Here is a 10363-nt window from a genome sequence, read left to right as displayed (position 1 = left end):
AACGCATAGCTACAGTGAGTCAAGACTCTGTGCTACTGAAAGGGGGATAGACACAAAAAAACAGTGGAACAGCACAGGCTACTCCAGAAATATGGAACCCCAAATAGATTCATGCAAATTCACCCAAGTGATTTTTTACAAAGGCACAAATTAGTTCAATGGAGAAAACATAGGCTTTTCAACAAATGATGCCAGGACAATTGCACATCCATTGGCAAAAACATGAACCTCGACCTAAGTCTCATGCATTATTAAAATATTAATTCTAAGTGGACAATGGATTTAAATAGAAAATGTAAAACTATCTAAAATTTTTAAGAAGAAAAAAAACACAGTATCTTCAGGACCTAGAGCTAAGCCAAGTGTCCTGAGACATGACACTAAAAACACAGAGAAAACTGGATAAATTGAACTTCATCAAAATTAACATGTCTGCTCCATGAAATAAGCTAAGAGGATGATATCCACAGCGTGCTATCAATACACATCTATTAAAATGGCTAAAATTTAAAATAGCGACAATACCAAATGCTGGTGAGGAAGCAAAGAAACAATTTCTCATACATTTCTGATGGGAATGTAAAATGATACAGCCAGTCTGGGAAAGAGTTTGATAGTTTTTCAATAAGCCTAAACATGTGCTTACAACATAACCTAGTAATTGCACTCCTGGACACTTATCCCCCCCAAAATGAAACCTTACATTTACACAAATGATCATCCCACTTTATTCATAATAGCCCAAACCTGACAACAACCAAAATTTCCTTCAGTGGGAGAATGATTAAAAAGAAAATCTCTGGTGCATCCACACAACGAAAAACTATTCAGCAATAAAAAGTAACCATTAATACCCACAACTTAGATGGTTCTCAAGGAATTTATGCTTAGTGGGAAAACGTGAATATCAAAAGGTTGCATACTGGGCACCTGGGTGGCTCAGTCGATTAAGCATCTGCCTTTGGCTCAGGTCATGATCCCGAGGTCCTGGGATCGAGTCCCACATTGGGCTCCCTACTCTGAGGGGAGTCTTCTTCTCCCTCTGTCCCTCCCCCTCTCCCTCGTTCTCTCAATCTCTCTCTCTCTCTCTCTAATAAACAAATGAAATCTTTTTTTAAAAAAAGGTGCATACTGTATGATTCTATTTTCTGTATGACACCATATGACATCTTGGAAATGATCAAACTCTAGAAACGAAGGACAGTTAATGGTTGCTAAAGGACAGGGGCATGGGAATTTCTCATGGTGAGGGAAAGTTCCATATCTTGATCATGGTGCTACATAAACACATATATGAGATCAAATTGCATAGAACTGCACACACACACACACACACACACAAATGAGTGCATATAAAAACTGGTGAAAATAGAATGAGGTCCATAGTCTAAATAATAGTACTGTATCATGTCAGGAAAGAAGTTATAATACATAGTTTGTTTCAGCAGTAAACAGCATCTACATAGTTACAATGATTAAATTACTACAGATTTAGCCAAATAGTTAAGCTACTGTATTCGTCTGCTAGGGCTGCTGTAACCGAATACTACGGACAGGGTGGCTTAAACAATAAAAATGTCTTTTCTCACAGTTCTGGAGGCTGGAAGTCCAAGATCAAGGTGCCAGTATGGTCAGGTGGTTCTGGTGAGAACCCTCTCCCTGGCTTGTAGACAGCTGCCTTCTTGCTGTGTCCTCACATGGCCTATTCTCTGTGTGCACATCCCTGGTGTCTCTTCCTCTTCTTGTAAGGACATCAGTCACACTGGTTAGAGCCCACTCATTTAACTTTAATTACCTCTTTAAGCCCCTCTCTCCAAATACAGTCACATCGCAGGTTAGGGTTTCAACGTATGAGTTTGGGGGGACACAAAACATAACATAATGTAACATAACATAACAACATAACATAACATAACATAATATAATGGCTACTGTACTTAATGATGTACGAGGGGAATTGGGCAGGCAGAAGATGTTACTGCAGAAGAGCTAAATCCTTAATCACCATGAGTATCAAGAAATAACACTATATAAGTATGTTCTTGAGAAATCTGGAGAGGAATACCTGAAAAAAATAGCTTAAAGAGTTAGAACATATTTGCCTCTGGATGGAGCAGAATGGGTCAGCAACCTGCTGATCTTCCATATACATTTTTAAGTACTATTTGATTTTTTAAGCTTTCATGATGGACACTGTGATGGACTTGCCAATAGCCACTCCCACTTTGCCCATTCCCCCCTGAAAAGGCAGTTGGGGAATTGACCTCACCTCAAGGGGTGGGCTTGACTGATACCCAGTGGCTCACTCCAGAACAGAAGAGGTTTGCCCAGTCTTCTGGAAAATTCCCAATGTGAAAGATTCATTTGTCACCGGGAAGCCAGGTTCTCCACCATGTGGGTAAGGAAACAGGCAGCACCATATGCTACGGGTGACTATCTTAATACAAAGCTGACGCTGTCGTTCACAGGGCTGAGAGATGAGAAGATCTGGGACTTGAATGTATCTTTGAACACCTGACTCACTCAGCTGGAAGACTGTCCTCACTCTGATTTCTGATGTGTGAACTAATATGTTTTCTTATTAGGTATGCCAGCCCAAGGAGGATTTTCTCTTATATGCACCTTAAAGCATACAAAGAGGGGGCGCCTGGGTGGCTCAGTCAGTTAAGCATCTGCATTCTGTTCAGGTCATGATCCCAGGGTCCTGGGATGGAGCCCCGCATTGGGCTCCCTGCTCAGCAGGGAGTCTGCTTCTCCTTCTCCCTCTGCCCCCCACTTGTGCTTGCTCTCTCTGTCTCTAGTGCTCTCTCTCTCAAATAAACAAATAAAAGCAGAGAAAGAGGTATAACTCTATTCATGTATAAAATTACTAAAAGTAAAACTGTATTTTAAAAAATAGCACATACAATATGGCCTACTTTTGATATATATGTGTGTGTGTGAATGTATATGCGAATATGTTAAAATGTTAATAGTAGTAATCTCTGGTAGTAGAATATTTTTATTTTTCCTGCACCCATCAGATTTTATATAATAACTAGTATTACTTGTGAGAGTGGGTAACTATATCACATTCTTTCCTTGCTTTGCTGATTATCAACCTTATTTTGTTTTTAGTTTTATTAAAATCGTATTTCAGGAGTGCCTGGGTGGCTTAGCTGGTTGGGCAGCTGAATCGATTTTGGCAGAGGTCATGATCTCAGGGTCCTGGGATTGAGCCCCATGTCATGCTCTGCGCTCAGTGGGGAGTCTGCTTGAGGATTCTCTCCCTCCCTCCCCCTCTGCCACTCCCCCATTCATGCTCTCTCTCTCTAAAATAAATAAATCTCTTAAATATATATATTTCAGAGTCTTTGGTAACAACATTGTAGATGTGGATTTATTTACTCACAATAAATACTCCTAACTCCCATTTAACAGGAGGCCAGTATTACCCTGATACCAAAACTAAACAAAGACATTACAAGAGAAAAATCTACAGGCCAATATCTCTTATCAATATAGACAGAAAAATACTCAACAAAATACTAGTAAACCAAACCCATCAAGGTACAAAAAGAATTATACTCCATGACCAAATAGGATTTATCACAGGAATGCAAGGTTGGCTTGACATCTAAAAGTTCATTACTAAAATACACCATTTCAATAAAAAATAAAAACTACATGATCATCTCAATAGACATAGAAAAAACATTTGACAAAATCCAACAAATTTCATTATAAAAGCTCAACAAACTAGGGAAATAAGGGAACTTCCTCAACTTGATAAAGGGCATCTATGAAAAACCAACAGCTAACATCATGCTTAATGTTGAAAGACAGAATATTTTCCCCATTAAGACCAGGAGCAAGGCAAGGATGTTCACTACCACCAATTCTATTCAAAATTGTGGAAGTTCTAGCCAGGGAAACTAGGCAATAAAAATAAAGATATCCAGAACTGAAAAGAAGAAAGTAAAACTATATCTATATCTATATCTATATCTATATCTATATCTATATCTAGTACTAGATATATAGATATCTGTAAACTATATCTGTAAGATGACATGATCCTGTATATAGAAAATCCTGAAATAACTCCTCTAAACACTACTAAGCTACTAAACTAGTTCAGTACAGTTGCAGAATACAAGCTCAATACATAAAATCATTTGTATTTCTAGACATTTGCAATGAACAATCTGAAAATGAAGTTAAGAAAATAATTTCATTTACAATAGCATGCAAAGGAATAAAATACTTAGGAATACTTTTAACAAAAGAAGTGCAAAACTTACACTCTGAAAACTAATAAACATTGTTAAAAGAAATTAAAAATCTAAATAAATGGAAAGATATCCCTTGTTCATGGACTGGAAGAGCAAATATTGTTAAAATAGCAATGTCCCATGAATTAATCTACAGATTCAACACAATGCTTATCAGAATCCCAGCCACTCTTTTTTTTTTCTTCAGAGAGTAACAAGCTATTCTAAAATTAAAATGAAACTTGATGGGACTCAGAATAGCAAAATAATCTTGATTAAAAACAAAGCAGGAGGACTCACATTTCTCTCTTTCAAAGCTAACTATAAAGAAAAAATAATCAAAATAGTGTGGTACTGTCATAAAGATAGACATATAGATGAATGGAATAGAATAGAGAGTCCAGAAATAAACCCTCACATATATGGTCAACTGATCTTAAACAATGATGTCAAGGCTATTTAATGGGGGGAGGAATAGTCTTCTCAGCAAATGTGCTGGGAAAACAGGAAAGCCACATGCAAAATAATTAAGTTAAATCCTTACCTCACACCATAATAAAAATTAACTCAAAATGGATAAAAGACCTAAATGTAAGTACTAAAAACTATAAAACTGGGGGCGCCTGAGTGGCTCAGTCGTTAAGCATCTGCCTTCAGCTCAGGTCATGATCCCAGAGTCCTGGGATCGAGCCCCACATCAAGCTCCCTGCTCCACAGGAAGCCTGCTTCCCCCTCCCACTCCCCCTGCCCATGTTCCCGCTCTCGCTGTGTCTCTCTCTGTCAAATAAATAAATAAAATCTTTAAAAAAAAAAAAAAAACAACTATAAAACTCCTAGAAGGAAAGCATAGAGGTAAATCTTCATGTCCTTCATGTCCTTGAATTTGACATCATAAAATTTAAAATTTGTTGCTTCAAAAGACACTGTCAAAAGTGAAAGGACACCCAATAATGAGAGAAAATATTTCCAAATCACATATCTGATGAGAGTCTTGTATCTAGAATATATAAAGAATCCTTTTGATTCAATAATTTAAAAAACAGATTTTTTTTAATGGGCAAAGGCATTTTTCCGAGGAATATATTCAAATGGCCAATAAGTACATGAAACGGTACTCAGCATCATTTTTCATCAGGGAAATACAAATCAAAACCACAATGAGATACCACTTCACACCCAAGAGGATGGTTATTGGAAAGACAGGAATATAAATGTTGATGAAGATGTAGAGAAATTGGAACATTTGTACATTGCTAGTAGGTAAAATGGTTCAACTGCTGTGGAGTTCCCTTAAAAAGTTAAATATAGAATGACCACATGGTCCAGCAATTCCAGTCCTAGATACTTACTCAAAAGAATTGAGAGCAGGCACTCAGCCAGATATCTGTACACCAGTGAGCATAGCAGCATTAATCCTAATAGCTGAAAGGTAGAAACACCCCAAATCAATTGACAGATGAATGGATAAAATGCTTTGTATACATAAAAAGGAATATTATACAGCCTTAAAAAGGAATTAAATTCTGATACATGGTATGCTGTGGACTGAATTCTGTCCCCAGCCCCAAAATTCATATAATGAAGCCCTAACCCCCAATGTGATATTATTTGGAGATAGGGCCTTTGGGGGATAATTAGGATTAGATGATGTCATGAGGGTGGGGACCTAATGATGGGATTACTGTCCTTATAAGAAGAGAAAGGCCCCAGGAGCTCTCTCTCCCTCTGCCCTCTGAGGACACAGCAAGAAGACAACCATCTGCAGGGCAGGAAGAAACCCCTCCCCAGAACCTGACCATGCTAGCTCTGTGATCTCAGACCTTCAGCCTCCACAACTGTGAGCAAGTAATTTCTGTTATTTAAACCACTCAGTCTGTGGTATTTAGTTATGTAAGCTTGAGATGACTAAGACATACTACAACATGGACAAATATTGAGGACATTATGTTAAATGGAATAAGGCACACACAAAAGGATATTGTGTAATTCCACTTATATGAGGTACCTAAAAGAGGTGATGAGGGGCTGGGGCCAGGAGACAATGGAGAGTTGTTTAATGGGCATAGTTTTGGTATGGGATGATGAAAAGTTATGGAGATGGATAATGCTGATGGATGCACATTATGAATGTATTTAATGCCACTAAATTTTACACTTAAAAATGGCTAAAATGGTAAATTTTATGATATATACATATTTTACCACAATAAAAAAATGCAACAAAAATACATGGGACGATAATTGACAGAACTGAAAGTAGGTACAGATATTTTACTACATAATTATGGTTGGAGACTTTTAAATTGAGGTTTTGATTTGCATTTTCCTAATGATTAATTAAGATATTTGAGGATATTTTCATGTGCTTATTGGCAATTTGTGTTTCTCCTTTGGAGAAATATCTATTCAAGTATTTTGCCAATTTTATAATTGAGTGGGTTTTTGTTTGCTTTTTTTTTTCTGTTGAATTGTACAAGTCTCTATATATTCTGGATATTAATCCCTTATCAGATATATAATTTACAAATATTATTTCTGTCCTGTGGCTTGTCTTTTCACTATGGTGTACAAACTTTAAACATTTTGATGAAGTCCAATTTATTTTTTTCTTTTGTTATCTGTGCTTTTGGTGTCATAATTAAGAAACAATCGCTAACTTGGTAGAGTTGAACTTCATTCTTTTGCACATGGCTATAGAGTTGTCTCAGCACCATCTTTAAAAATATTTCCCTTATCCCCTTAAATTGTCTTGGCACTCTTCTCAAAAATCAATTCATCTGGGGGCGCCTGGGTGGCTCAGTTGGTTAAGCGACTGCCTTCGGCTCAGGTCATGATCCTGGAGTCCCTGGATCGAGTCCCGCATCGGGCTCCCTGCTCGGCAGGGAGTCTGCTTCTCCCTCTGACCCTCCCCCCTCTCATGTGCTCTCTCTCATTCTCTCTCTCTCAAATAAATAAATAAAATCTTTAAAAAAAAAAAAAATCAATTCATCTGTTTGTGCTTTCTCTCTCTCTCTCTCTGACAAATAAATTTTAAACAATCAATTCATCATAAATCTGAGGGTTTATTTCTAGGATCTCTATCCTATTCCATCAGTCTGTATATCTCTATTCTTATGCTTGTGCCACATTGTTTTGACCACTGTAGCTTTGCAATAAGTTTCAAATTTGGAAAATGTGAGTCCTCCAACTTTGTTCTTCTTTATCAAGATTGCTTTGGCTATTCAGAGTCCCTTGAAATTCCATATGAATTTTAGGGTGAGTTTTTTGATTTCTGCAGAAAATACCAGTGGAGTTTTGATAAGGATTGTTTTAAATCGGTAGATATATTTGGGAAGTACTGTCATTTTAACAATATTAAGTCTTCCCATCCAAGAATGTGATATATCATTCCATTTATTTAGGCCTTCTTTAATTTCTTTTAGCAATGTCTTCCAGCTTTCGGTATACAGTATTTCTCTCCCTTGGTAAGTTAATTCCTGAGAATTTTATTATTTTGATGCTATGTAAATGGGATGGTTTTCTTAATTTCCTTTTGGGATTGTTTATTCCTAGTATATAGAAATACAACTGATTTTTGTGTGCCAACTTTGTATCCTACAACATTACTAAATTCAACATTTTTTGTGGATTCCTTAGAGGTTTTCTACATATCATATTGTCTGCAAAGATAACTACCTCTTCTTTTCCAATTTGGTAACTGTTATTTTTTCCTTCCTATCTGCTCTGGCAGCAAGCACTATGGTGTATAGTGACTAGTGGACATCCTCAATTTGCTCCTGATCTTAGGAGAAAAGCTTTCAGACTTTCACCAGTGAGCATGATATTAGTTGTGGGTTTTTCACATATGGTCTTTGTCACATAAAGAGCATTTCCATCTATTCCCAGTTGAATGTTTTTATTATGAAAGGGAGTTGGATTTTATCTAATTTTATTTTTGCATCAGTTGAAATCATGTGGTGTTTTTCCTTCATGTGGTATATTACAATGAATAATTTTCATACATTAAAAATTCACACTCGCCCTAGGGATAAATCCCACTTGCTCATGGTGTATAAATCTTTATATACTGGAATTCCATTGGTAGTATTTTGAGGGGATATTTGCATCGATATTCATAAGGTATATTGGTCTTTAGTTTCCTTGTTGTGTCTTTGTCTCACATTGGTTTCGGGGCAATGCTACTTCATAGAATGAGATAGGAAGGGTTCCCCCCCCTACTTCATTTTTTGGGGAAGAGTTTGAGAAGGATTGATTTTAATTCATCTTAAATATTTGGTAGAATTCCCCCACCAGTGAAGCCAACTGGTCCTAGGCTTTTCTTTGTTGGGAGGTTGATGGTCACTGATTCAATCTCTACTTGTTATATGTCTAGTCTAATTTTCTACTTTTTCTTGAGTCAGTTCTGGTAGTTTGTGTGTTTATAAAAAATTTTCCTTTTAATCTTGGTTATTTAACTGCTGGAATACAATTGTTCATAGTATTTTCTTATAATCCACTTTAATTGTTTTTATTTTTACTTTTTTAAGATTATTTATTTGAGAGAGAGAAAGCAAAAGCAGGGTGAGCGGGGGAGGGACAGAGGGAAAGGGAAAAGCAGACTCCCCACTAAGCAGGGAGCCTGATGCGGGGCTCAATCCCAGGACCATGAGATCATGACCTGAGCTGAAGGCAGACGCTTAACCGACTGAGCCACCCAGGTGCCCCTCCACTTTATTCGTTATTTCAGTAGTAATGTCCCCACTTCATTTCTGATTTTGATTAAGTCTCTCTCTCCCTCCCTCTCTCCCACTTTCCCTCTCCTCCCTCCCTCCTCTCACCCTCCCTCTCCTCTCTCTTTTCCTCTCTCCCTCTCCCTCCCCTTTCTCTCCCCCCTCCCCCTCTCTCTCCCTTCTCCCTCTATCTACTACATTTCTGATTTTGATTAAGTCTCTCTCTCTCCCTCCATTCCTCCCTCCCTCCCTTCCTCCCTCCCTATCTCGCCCCCCTCCCTCTTTCTCCCACCCTCCCTCTCAATCTAAGGATTTATCAAATTTGTCAATATCAAAGAACAAACTTTTGGCATTATTGATTTTCTCTACTGTTTTTCTACTCTCTAACTCATGAATCTCAACTCTAATCCTTATTTATTTCCTTTCTTTTTTTAAAGATTTTAAAAGTGAGAGCACAAGAAGGGGGAGTGGCATAGAGAAAGGGAGAAGCCGGCTCCCAGCTGAGCAGGGAGCCCAATGTGGGGTTCAATCCCAGGACCCCAGGATCATGACCTGAGCTAAAGGCAGATGCTTAACCAACTGAGCCACCCAGGTTCCTATTATTTTCTTTCTTCTGTTTCTTTGAGTTTAGTTTGCTCTTCTTTTTTTCTAGTTCTCTAAGATTTACAGTTAAGTTATTAACTTGAGATATTCTTCCTTTCTAATGTAGGTATTTACTGCTAAAAATTTCCCTCTTAGCTCTGTATCCCATAAGTTTTGGAATGTTGTATTTTCATTTTATCTGCCTCAAGGTTTTTAAAACTTTCTCTTATGATTTTTTGACCCATTGGTTAAGAGTGTGCTCAATTTTGTGAATTATTGTGAAATTTCCCGTTTCCTTTGATTATTGATATGTAGTTTTATTCCAGGCAACCCCCAAATCTGAACTTTTAGAAGTCTGCTACCATGGGGGATATGCCTGGCTTAAAGGTGCCCAGGTGTTGAAGAGGGGAGGAATCCCAGGGGTGACAGGGTGGTCTGAGGATCCCCTTGGTTGCAAGAAGAATGGGTGCTGCCAATGTGCTGCATTGTTCTCAGGCATAGGAGTGGGGAAACTGGCTGAGAACAGCGGGTCTTGGTGCTGGCTTTCTGCTCTGTTTTGTCATAAACTGTGAACTGCTACATGGTCATGTGACTGCTTTCCTGGGATCAGCCAGTAAATAGCAAAAACACGGTGAGACCTCTCCCCCAGAGCAACACCACCAGTCGTGCCAGGAGTCCCTAAAATTTGGAGTTTTGAAACTCAGTCACATGCCTGAGTTAAAAAAGCTTGGACACAGGGTGAATGCAAGGTTCAGATGGAAACCAGGGACACAAGAAGGGCAATTGATTGCTCTTCCATGGGGGCTCTCTGAAGAGTGT

Source organism: Phoca vitulina, unplaced genomic scaffold, assembly GCF_004348235.1.
Source record: "Phoca vitulina isolate PV1807 unplaced genomic scaffold, GSC_HSeal_1.0 scaffold1, whole genome shotgun sequence".
In the NCBI taxonomy this organism is placed as follows: domain Eukaryota; kingdom Metazoa; phylum Chordata; class Mammalia; order Carnivora; family Phocidae; genus Phoca; species Phoca vitulina.
This window is presented reverse-complemented; position numbering follows the sequence as displayed.